Here is a 12,685-nt window from a genome sequence, read left to right as displayed (position 1 = left end):
CCTGCAGGGTCTCATCCACAGCTCAGCTCTCTGCACAGGCTGTGTGCAAGACAGTGCCATAATGACACTGCTACTTTTACAAGATAACATCAGCATGATTTGGTGCCCACAAAATGTAAAATTGAATTTCCTAATCTGCTGAAAATTTGTATTGTACAATGTAATTGTACTTTTATTTTGTACAGCGTTGTGCAAACTGTTGGTGCTATATTGTAAAAAAAATCATGTATAATAACAATACTAATAATAGGCTGTAAAATGCCAAGTAAAGGTATACACCAATATACTTGCATTTATTATTATGTGATATGATCATTTAGGCCTATCTTTTTTTTTAGCTTTTTGCACAATTAGATCATTAGAGTAAAAAAAATAAAAAATCAGCAGAAATCTCAAAGCTGGCCATACACTATGGAAACGTTGACCGGTCTCTGATGAATCTGGCAGCAGTGACGGATTTCAAAATAAGCAGAGTACCACCGGTCTTTATGCCCCACACTGTTTAAAGAGGAGTTCCACTGGTTGTTACATTTATTAAAAGTCAGCAGCTACAAAAAGTATAGCTGCTGACTTTTAATAAACAGACACTTCCATGGCCCAGCGATGCGGCTGCCCAAAGCCTCGCTTCTCTTCTTCACCTCTCCATGGCACTGGCATTGTAAATGTGGAGGCGCAGCTGCGGCTTTACAGCCGGGTCCGTACTGCACATGCGTGAGTCATGCTACCACTCTGTCAGTGGCTAGGCAATCTTCTTTGACCTGTCACGTGTCCCAGAAGATTGCAGGGAGGGAGGGGTCGTCTAAGGGGAGAGCAGGAGTCACCTAGACAGCCAGAAGACGGAAGGAAGAAGTGGGACAGGAAGTCCCTCTCAAAACCAGGTACCCACTCCCCCCCCCAAAAAAAAAATGACATGCCAATTGTGGCATGTCAGGGGGCAAGGAGTACTTAAAGCTGAAGTTCCACTTTTGGGTGGAACTCCGCTTTAAGGGCCCCGTGAACCAAAATAATACTGAATTTCTCTTGAGAGAAAATTACTGAGAAGCTTTCCTAAACTCTTTACAAAAGACAGCAAATGAATCAACTCAAAGAAACAAAAACTTTACATTGAATAGAGAAAATACTGTATTAATGTAATGTATCCAATAAAAACTTATAAAAAGTATATCAATCATAGACATCATGTACACATTAGGGTTCGTCTATTAAACGCTAAGTTTCTTTCAGCTGTCAGTTTGTAAAAAATGTTGGGGCAACCTACGTACATTATATTACCAAAAGTATTGGGACACCTACCTTTGCACACACATTAACTTTAATGGCATCCCCGTCTTCGTCTGTAGGGTTCAATATTGAGATGGCCCACCCTTTACAGCTATAACAGCATTAACTCTTATGGAAAGCCTGTCCACAAGATTTGAGAGTGTGTCTATGGGATTTTGCAATTTTTTCTTTTTAGCCTATCAAGGCAAGAAGTGCATAATAAAAGGATAAGAGTTTACTACACTTGTAATTTCTTAAACATTTTATTGCACGTTAAAGAATATCTAACAGTTACCAAGTTATTTCACAGGGCTCTTAGTGGTCACAACATATAATCATGACATGGTGTATTTGTTTCATTCCCTTCTTGTGTTTAAACCCCAAGCCCTGTGTATTCCACATAATACAAAATAATTATAAAATTGTATTTAATTAAGTAGCTATTTTTAGTACACATTTATATACCGTAATCTCTCCTTTTTTATCCTTTCCTTTTTTATCTCTGCTTTACTAATTCTAATAACTTACCAGTATAGCCCACTGTGTGTATCAGGCTGTGTATGTCCAGAAGGATTATTTCTAAGTCACAATGGAAAACAATGCGTTTCAGAGAACCTTTGTCCTTGTGTTCACAATGGCCGGCGTTATAGTCCTGGGGAAAATGCTACAATTCACTGTAATAACTGGTATGTGTATTCTTTCATCTATTAAGCCTCTGGTGTAAGAGTGAAAAAAAAAAAAAAAACAGAAAAGAAAAGAAAGTAAGATGAAATAGAACTCGTGTCTAAACTTTTTTTTATTCTTAGCTTTGAATCTGTGATATTTTTGTTTCTTATTTATACCCATAGTGGGTTAATGGCTAGTACACAAATGGAGCAAAATCTCAGTGACACAAACAGTAATTAAACATTAGAGGACTTGGTTGCTTACAATTACTTAATTGGGTACTACAGTATGTCAGAATAAGAAGAGAAGTTTTCCCAACATGGACGCAGACAGCGATAAAAACCTGACTGTGGTTATAACCTATCCCTACTCCAAATCTTAATTCAAAAAGTATGCTTTAGATGAAGTTGGGCTTTAATATAATAATATTTTATTATGGGGTGCTAAATGATGGGTTGGATCACTAACTGACTTCTTACTGTATATCACTAAGGACTCCAGTGACAAGGCTTTCTTAAAGGAGTTTTCAACCCTGCTTAATACCAATAAAAACTTCAATGAGACCATTACCAACTGCCCCCACCCCCGCATTTCAAGTATAGTTGGGCAAAGAACAGAAGCTTCACCATTCATTGGGCAACCTAATTTTTCATCATCCTTCCCACCTCGCTATGCCTAGACCACAAAGCCTTCCCCATTGTTTCTTGCAACCATATTCTTCAGTTTGAAGGAAAAAAACTCTCTGCCTTTTATTATAAAGTGACCAATTTTAGCATTTAGAACAGTGATTCTCAACCAGGGTTCCTCCAGAGGTTGCTAGGGGTTCCTTCAGCATTGGTAATTTCTGCCTCTCAGATAAGTTCCCACTGACACCATTGATTTTTTTAGCTATCTGTAAGGATGTAATTCTTCCCGATGAGTTTAAGGACCACTCCTCTCACTGACCTGATCACACTGATCACACTAATGTATCATGAGTTGTACATTTCTCATTTTTAGCAGGGGTTCCTCGAGACTGGAGAACTATTTAAAGGGTTCCTCTGTGTTGAAAATGTTGAGAAAGGCTGATTTAGAACTAATAAAAATTACCTTTCTAAGGTGCAGCCATGATCCTTATATCAAAGTTTACAGCTGGTGATGGAATGTTCTGTAAAAAATGATCTGGGTGGTGCCACAGCTGCCCAACCATTTTTACAGGGTGCCCCCCCTTCCGCACACTACAGTTCCTAGGCTCTCTGGTGTAATCGTAGAGCCTGGGACTGCTGCATCCTGAGTACAGAAGAGGGTAAGGGACATCCATATCCTCCCCTCCTCTGTGACGAATGAACCACAAGCAACATGTATTGCATCACTTCTGGTTTTAGTTTGTTGTTTACACACTGTTACAGGCTAGTAAAGCATCTGATCAAACCGATCTTGGTTAATCAGATGTTTTTGAGGTTAGGGGAATCTCATAGATCCCAGATCTCTCAGTAAAGAGTACCTGTCACTGCCCATGCTATCACAAGGCATATTGTCCATCCCTTATGAAAGCAATAAAGTCCATCCAAAAAAATAGAGACAAAATAAATAAAGAGAGTGTAAAAACAAAATAAATGTAGATAAAATGAAAAGAAAAAATGAAAGTGCCCCATCCCCCCATGCTCATGCATAAATGCGAACGTGCATGCAGGTCCAGCACGCATATATAAATGGTGATCGCACCACACATGTGAGGTATTGCTATGAACATCGGAGACCATTAGTTATAGTGCTAAACCTTCTGTTTAACTCTAAACTGATAATCTGTAAAGGCTTTTAAGGAATCACATATGGATAATTTAATTAACTTTAGTTTGTTGCTGTTTCATGGGCATATGCAATTTCGTTTTACAGTAGTGGGTTTTTTTTAATGAAAATGTGCATTTGAAAAACCCCTGCACAAATATTGTGTGACATAAAAATTGCAACAACCATCATTTCATTTTTCAGGGCCTTTGGTTTCAGAAAATATATAATAGTGGGGAGTTCTAAGTAATTGTATAGCAAACAAAATGCAGATTTTTACATGTATGTGAGAAATGTCCCAATGGCAAGTAGTTAAGATATGACATAACTGATTCAAGCAATTACTTTTTGTATTTAAATGATTCTGTTTTCAATTTTATTTTATTAAAAATCTGTTAACATTTCAACAGCATGTGCTCAAATAGGACTTGGTTATGTGACAGCAGAGCAGAAAAAGCTATATGTACGGCGTATGGACAAGGACATTATATTACCTTTGATAATAAACGATTCACCATCAATGGAAACTGTGAATATACTTTGGTTCAGGTATTTCAGACATTCACAGTAATAAATGCAAAAACATTTTAGTGCATCTCTTACTATGTATGCAATGACATAAAATGATCTGTGCATTCTTTTAGGACTATTGTGACATTAATGATTTAGAGAAGGGAACCTTTAAAATTATTACTGAGAATATACCATGTGGGACAACAGGAACTTCCTGCTCCGTGGCCATTACATTGTATCTAGGGGTAAGTCAATCTTCTAGCCACTGTATCGATAAAACTAAAAAAATAACAAGCATCTGTCTTTGTATCCCTGCCCCAAATGTCCTATAGAATCTGTGTACATCTTTACAGTATGTCTATAGAAATAAAGAACTACTCCGCTAGTATTTATATGTTTCTTCATAAATCACCTAAATGCCTAATAATAGAGTGACCAGAGAGCTCGGAGACGGACCACGCAGGGGGGTAGGCGTAGAGCAGGCATGAAGAAAGTTAACTGGGGCAAGCAAGGATAGGGTGCTAGAATTAGGGGGCGGGGCTTAGCGCCATGAGGAGAGAGCGCAGCCCGTCCCAGCGTCAGTCTTTGGAGGAAGTTTCCCACCCTCCCTCCCTTTTAGCCTACACCGAATGGGAACAGTGTACTGTGGGGAGGGCGATAGAGCTCCTTTCGTTCTTGAGAGGTGTTAACATGTTTTTGCTTTCAGAGGTAGGTGTTGGATGTCGTAGGGGTTGGTGGATGTTGGTCGGTGCAGGTAAAGGAAGATAACCCCTCCCCACAGAGAAGTTGATGCGGGACCCATTGGAGATATGGGCTCGTTTCTGAAGCCATATAACAATGGTTATATGGAAGATGGTGAATGGGGGGCACTGCGGTCAAAGAGTTGGTGGCCTCTGAGCTAGCATATCAGCTTTAGGCCTGGTACAGTTAATACGATCGCAGTGCCGGTTGATTGGTATGTTAATGGGGTGGGGAGAGGGAAGGCCCTGCAGAAGACCAACGCGTTTTCAGTCTATTCAGTTAAATGATAAGTTCATTGTTGGTTTTGATATGTTTATTATATGCTTTAATTAATAAAGAGGCTGCTACGGCCACTAATTACTCCAAGTTAAAAGTGTGGTCTCTTTAATGGGAAAGTTGAAGGATGTAATTGGGTGGCTGGGTAGCTACAAGTAAGGTGGGCAACATCAGTTATACTATATTCATGCTACTGATCATCTCAGAATCCCTGAAATCGCTACAGTAGTTGGTAGACCTCTGATGTTGTGCATGCAGAGGCAGTTGTACATGGCAGTGGTCATCAACCCTGCCCTCAGGGATCACTAACAGGCCAGGCTTTATGTATTACCTTGGGGAGATGCAGACTAGAATACTGCAATCACTGAGCAGCAAATTATATCACCTGTTGTATTTCAGTTATCTTGCAAACCTGGCCCTGAGAACAGGATTGATGACCACTGGTACATGGGACAACATGTGGTACTTTACACTAAGAATCTTAAAAGAGAAGTAAAGGAATATTTTTTTTTTCAGTATCATACTTACCTAGGTGGATGCAGCATCGGTCTGATGCTGCATCTGTCCCCCGGCGCCTCTGCACTGAGAACTGATCGATCAAATACCGCCAATGGCTCGGTTCTCACAGATTCCCGAGCAGAGAGCTTCTGACTGTCAATCAGCAGCTCTCCGCTCTGCTTCTCCACGCTCACTGGAGTGCTGAACTGTAGAGGGGCGGGTAGCAGCCATCTCAGGCACTCAGCAGCTCCCTGAGACAGATGTCAGACCAGGCACCTGGTGGATCCAGACTCCCATTGTTGGGATGATGCGTTGCCTGGACTGATTTCTGTGATGTCAGCAAAACAAAACAAAAAGAATTGCACTCCTGTGATCCATAGGGGAAGCCCAGCCAAACAAGCTCTGGCTGGACTTCTCCTTTAAATGATAAAGATATTTTTAAAAGGCACAACATAAAGACACCATGGTCAGATTCTGTTGGGCTGGCTGCCAATCACACAGGCCAAATATTGTATGGTTTCTATTGAATTAGCCAATGTCGTCCAACATTTGGCCCATGTGTACTAGGCTTAACCCTCTGTGCTAACCAGTTGGTTAGAATATTTTCGTTAAATATATATATATATATATATATATATATATATATATATATATATATATATATATATATATATATATATTGTTAATTATTTCATATACAATGTCAGTGCTAAACAAAATGTAGCTATGTTTATACTTTCTTTGTTTAGGCTCATAAGATTATTCTCGTCGATGGACACATAGATGTTATGGGCACATCAAGTAATGTTCAAATTCCATACATAACTCGAACAATGGGTATATATTTAGTCATTGAGACAAATATTGGACTTGTTCTAGTATGGGACAAGATGACAAGTATTTCAATTCATCTAAGCAGGAGCTATCAGGTAAAATATAAAATCTACATATACTGACTGGTGACAGGGCAATGTTATTCTGACTTCATATGGTTTGCAAAAAATTCAAACCTGTTCTGGAGTTATTGAGTTATCCTAAAGTCTGTGGGAATTGTGCCCAAAAAAAAGCAGGCAGAGGGCAAAGAACTAGGCTACTCATCGATATTTCTTGGAGTCTTTTTACCTCTGATCTTACCCTATTTATAAACAATAATGCGTGGCTTTCTACTGTATCCCTGTGTGCAGATGACCATCTTGGTAGAGACATGACTTTTCTTTCTCATGTCAGACTACAGCACAGAGAAAAGTGAGCAGCACAGTACTGACATCACTAAATCTCACTCCAAATCTAGTAGACACTGCAGATATACAGATAGGAGGCTGTAGGCACAGGAGGGCCTAGACACCCAGGAGGAATTTCAAACAAAAAGTATATTTTTATGGTACTAGTTAGGCACCATTAACATTTTTAAATGTTTCATATACTATAGCAAATCTTTATGTTTTTGAGTTCCTTTATGCTGAAAAGTATAACTAATGGCAAAACTTTTTTTTTTTTTTGGATATTGTGGAAACAGATTTGAACATCCATCAGTTTATTTTTTTGCTGTCCTTGCCACATTAGGGAGATTCACCCTCTTTATTTTGAGTTGTCCCCAGGAACATAATAGAAGAGAAATCTTCCAGTGTAGACACTAAATCTAGAGGGGGACAATGGTTCACCTAATTTGCTGGGATTTCCTCTCACTTCCTTTTTTGGCTATAGAGCATGAAGTAAATGTAATGGCAGAAAAAAACTTAAAAAAATCTGACAGGGGTTATAACCCTCCCTTACTCTATCCAAAAAAAAAAAAGGTTTTCCCGCAGTTCTACTTTAATACCAACAATTTAGGCAAACACTTAAAGGCATATACAAAATACTTTTTTGTGAACTGGCATCTTAAAAAAAAAATGACATTGGGCAACCCTGATACATCTTGACTACAGAATAGACAGTCTCTATGTTGTGTAGAACAGGATAGGGGTGGATTTAAGTAGTTTAACAAAGGAAAACTGGGGAGGGTTGATACCACTCAGTCTACAAAATGCTATTTGCTGACAGCCCAAAACAGGACTTGAGCTGAGAGTATTTCTGGTAGATAAATAGGTATTTTTCTGTATCTGCAGGGTTTTTAAAGGTATGAGAAATGTGCATGTATTGTATACATGCACCATTTATTTTTTATTTTTTGCCTTAACATATATCTTAACCACTTGCTTACTGGGCACTTAAACCCCCCTCCTGCCCAGACCAATTTTCAGCTTTCAGCACGGACACACTAACATGAAATGAAATTTTTATCATTTTTTTCCCACAAATAGAGCTTTCTTTTGGTGGTATTTAATCATAGCTGGGATTTAATTTTTTGCTAAACAAACAAAAAAATATGGAAAATTTTGAAAAAAAAAGCATGTTTTAATAGTTTGTTATTAAATTTTGCAAACAGGTAATTTTTCTGCTTCATTGAGATGCACTGATGTGGCGGCACTGATAGGCTGCACTGGTGGGCACTGATAGGCACAGTTAAGGGGGCACTGATAGGCACAGATAAGGTGGCACTGATGGGGACAGATAAGGTGGCACTGATGTCGCTCTTTTTGTGTTCATAGTGCAAAAAATAAAAAAAAGCAGAGATGATCAAATACCACCAAAAGAAAGCTCTATTTGTAGGGAAAAAAAACAGTCAAAATTTAATTTGGGTACAATGTCGAATGTTCGCGCAATTGTCATTCAAAGTGTGACAGCGCTGAAAGTTGAAAATTGGCAGGCAGAGGGTGAAAATGCCCTGTTTTGAACTGGTTAAAGGCTTCAGTGATCCCTTTCCTTGTTCAAAAGTTTTTATTTTATGTTAAAATAAATTGCATGTACAGAATATAAGACAAATTATTTGATACCAGAAATAAAAAGTAGACATATTGAAGTACGGATGATACAAAGCAAAGAAGAATTTCAAGATATTCTCGTGGGAAGGACAATAAATGGCCTTATATATTTTAGAATTTGAAAACATTCTTATAGCTGAGTTTTAAACATTTTAATCCCAAGAAAATATAAATATGTCTAAAAGAAAATATATGATTTTAAAGTTTTGACCATAAAGTACTTCTAAAGTATGTTTATAGTAAGTATTATATAGTAAGGGAAGAACATAAAAGGTATATAGGAGGGGAAGGGGAGGGGAGGGAATAATTCTCCGGAGGAGGTTTTATAAATCATCTAATGTTGTAATTGTATAAAAAATCTTAATCACCATAACAATAACACTCGGTTATCAATATTATCTGACGTATAATATTTAATCCAGGGTTTCCATATGATGATCCCTTTCCTAATATTTTGCATTTTCATCAGGAATATACAGTTAGCAAAGTGTAAGCTATTTCATGAAGTGTTTTCTATCTATGTCCAACACAGGGGAAAGTCTGTGGTCTTTGTGGAAACTTTGATGGAAACAGCAAAAATGATTTTAAAACAAGGAGCATGTGCTTAGTAGAAGACGTGAAAGTGTTTAGAGACAGCTGGAAGATATCTTCAGACTGTCCAGAAGTGTACATCTCCAAAGAGCCTTGTGCTATTCACCCATACAGGATGCCCTGGGCACATAAAATGTGCTACATCATTAAAAGTGATGTGTTTTCACAATGCCATGCAGAGGTACTAGTCTAAATTTTGTACACATGACACTGTATGTGCAGTAATGAAAGTCTTCAGTTAGCTGACATTAAAGGCTTACCATCATTTTGGGAAAAATTTATCAAGGTCCTTTCATACTGCATTGTGCCAATATGCAGTAAAATATGTGTCTTAACATGTGTTATCCCACCACTCAGCACTGCACATGTTTGCTATTCAGAATGCACTGCAACATATCCCTTGAGGGTATATGGCCCTAAATGTAAATGAAAGTATTATCATAAAGTTGCTGCAATATTGGTTTAAAAAGTCATTAAAATGATGGTTAAAAATGTTTGGATAGTTGAAATAAATTGTTCTGTTTATAGGACAAAGAGCTAAACCTTCTTACTCTATAAACTTAAGATACCATATTTCTTTGATCTTAGATTTATTGGAACAAGCCAGATGAAACTACAAATTGATACAATAAAAATCAATCATTACAATATTGAAAATAATAAAGGAACAATGCTCTAAACCACAGAATGAGATAACAATAACTCACTTTTTAAGCTCGCTGAGGGGTGATGGTGACAGATTGAAGAAACAGCCTTACTGTCTTGATATGTATTCCTAAAATGGTGGCTGACTCACTTCCTCAAGAGAATCTCCCAGAATGCACAAGTTCCTAATAACTTTATTTACGCTTTCTAAAGAATTACAATTTGTAACTAAAACAAGCAGCTAAAGCTATACCAGAAAGAGACAGTAGGTGGCGCCTGCACTCTGCCTATAATTAGCTTGGTGTACATCAAGGAATCCAACATGTTATTTCAAACATATAAACACAGTAAATGAATAAGACCCAATGGGTGGAACATAAATTCCTGCTTCTTTTTAAATCATCTAAATAAAAAGATTAAGGCTGGGTTCACACTGAAGCGATGCGGGTACACCGCAAATCCGCGGCGGGTTCCCGCATCGCATGCCTCCCGCCGGCAGTTCACACTGCCCTATGCGGACTGCTGGGAGTGTCAGTGAAACCTTAATGACACCCCCAGATCAGTTCGCATATCGCAGTGCGATCTGCAAACTTGGACAGGAATCGGATCGCATGGTGTGAACACCCATGCGATCCGATTCTGCTGTGGACCAAAAAAAGGGTCCTGTGCGAGTTTGTGGCGGGTGTGATGCGAATTCAGCCATACTATCTGTATGGCTGAACTCGCATCGCACAGAGATCGGATGTGATTTGCACTGCAGTGCGGTGCGAATCACATCCGGTTCTCCTAGCTGCGCCAGTGTGAACCCAGCCTAAGCAACAAATTTAAAACATATCAAATAACATGTAATACTGTCCATTTAATTTCTATATTTGCCTTTACCAACTTCTCCCTGTTAGGCCTCTTGCACACGGCAGCTAGAAAAAGCTCAGTACAGCAATTTTTTTTTTACAGATCTAGAATGCAGCCCATTGTTTATGATGTGTGTGTACATACAGGCTTGTAAACAAGCACTGGGTATTTTTGAGTAAAAAAAAATATAGAAAAATCTGTGTTCCTGGCCAATATTTTGTGCCTGTTCTTGCAAATATGCGCATACGCATTCATATGAGCATAAATATGAATAAAATGTCCCTGGGAATGTATTGTGCACAATCAGTATCTCACAAAAGTGAGTACACCCCTCACATTTTTGTAAATATTTTATTCTATCTTTTCATGTGACAACACTGAAGAAATCACACTTTGCTACAATGTAAAATAGTGAGTGTACAGCTTGTATAACAGTGTAAATTTTCAGTCCCTTCAAAATAACTCAACTCACAGCCATTCATTTCTAAACCGTCTGCAGCAAAAGTGAGTATACCCCTAGGTGAATATGTCCAAATTGGGCCCAATTAGCCATTTTCCCTCCCCGGTGTCATGTGACTCATTAGTGTTATAAGGTCTCATGTGAATGGGGAGCAGGTGGGTTAAATTTGGTGTTATCACTCTCACTCTCTCATACTGATCACTGGAAGTTCAACATAGAACCTCATGGCAAAGAACTCTCTAAGGATCTGAAAAAAAGATTTGTTGCTCTACATAAAGATGGCCTAGGCTATAAGAAGATTGCCAAGACCCTAAAACTGAGCTGCAGCACAGTGGCCAAGACCATACAGCAGTTTAACAGGACAGATTCCACTCAGAACAGGCCTCATGGTTAACCAAAGAAGTTGAGTGCGCATGCTCAGCATCATATCCAGAGATTGTCTTTGGGAAATAGACATATGAGTGCTGCCAGCTTTGTTGTAGAGGTTGAAGGGGGGGGGGGGGCAGTCTGTCAGTGCTCAGACCATGCGTCAAATTGGTCTGCATGGCTGTCATCCCAGAAGGAAGCCTCTTCTAAAGATGATGCACAAGAAAGTCCGCAAACAGTTTGCTGAAGACATGGAGACTAAGGACATGGATTACTGGAACCATGTCCTGTGGTCTGATGAGACCAAGTTAAAGTTATTTGGTTCAGATGGTTTCAAGCGTGTGTGGCGGCAACCAGGTGAGGAGTACAAAGAGAAGTGTGTGTTGCCTACAGTCAAGCATGATGGTTGGAGTGTCATGGTCTGGGGCTGCATGAGTGCTGCCGAGACTGGGGAGCTACATTTCAATGAGGGAACCATGAATGCCAACATACTGAAACATACTGAAGCATAGCATGATCCCCTCCCTTAAGAGACTAGGACACAGGGCAGGATTCTAACATGATATTGACCCCAAACACACCTCCAAGATGACCACTGCCTTGCTAAAGAAGCTAAGGGTAAAGATGCTGGACTGGCTAAGCATGTCTCCAGGCCAAAACCCTATTGAGCATCCTCAAATGGAAGGTGGAGGAGCGCAAGGTCTCTAACATCCACCAGCTCCGTGATGTCATCATGGAGGAGCGGAAAAGGACTCCAGTGGCAACCTGTGTAGCTCTGGTGAACTCCATGCCCAAGAGGGTTAAGGCAGTGCTGGAAAATAATGGTAGCCACACAAAATACTGCGCAATAAACCTTGGTGTCCATGCACACTGACTTAAAAAAACTGCTGCTTCTACAGAAGTTTTCTGTTTTGCCTGTAGAAGCATCTCATTGTTATCCTATGTGTTTATCAGAAAAAAAAAACACTAAACACTCCTAAACTCACCTAAACATGAACAAAAATGCTCTATGTGGGTGGGTTATTTTTCTGCCCACACTAAGCCTAGTGTGCATGCAGCCCTACTGTGTTTACTCTTGATGTATTTGTGTTCCAGGTGGACCCTGAAGAATATTATGAGGCTTGTGTCAGAGATACGTGCGCATGTGACACTGGAGGAGATTGTAACTGTTATTGTACAGCTGTTGCTG

General features: G+C 39.2%; 1 long non-coding RNA gene across 1 annotated transcript in view; it reads right to left on the bottom strand.

Moving 5' to 3' along the window:
* LOC143935979 (uncharacterized) overlaps positions 1–9,965 on the bottom strand; it is a 76,603-nt gene extending 66,638 nt beyond the window's left edge. Inside the window, exons 1-2 of the long non-coding RNA XR_013263596.1 lie at positions 9,881–9,965; positions 1,789–1,975 (exon numbers count right to left, since the gene is read on the bottom strand). This is a non-coding gene — a long non-coding RNA (uncharacterized LOC143935979). The remainder of the gene's footprint in view (positions 1–1,788; positions 1,976–9,880) is intronic.
* Between the last annotated feature and the right edge of the window lie 2,720 nt (positions 9,966–12,685).

The sequence above is a fragment of the Lithobates pipiens genome, unplaced genomic scaffold (assembly GCF_037356315.1).
Source record: "Lithobates pipiens isolate NorthernLeopardFrog02 unplaced genomic scaffold, aLitPip1_a1.2 Scaffold_10, whole genome shotgun sequence".
Classification (NCBI taxonomy): domain Eukaryota; kingdom Metazoa; phylum Chordata; class Amphibia; order Anura; family Ranidae; genus Lithobates; species Lithobates pipiens.
Note: the sequence above shows the minus strand (reverse complement) of the source record. Positions and strands in the feature narration are given on the sequence as shown.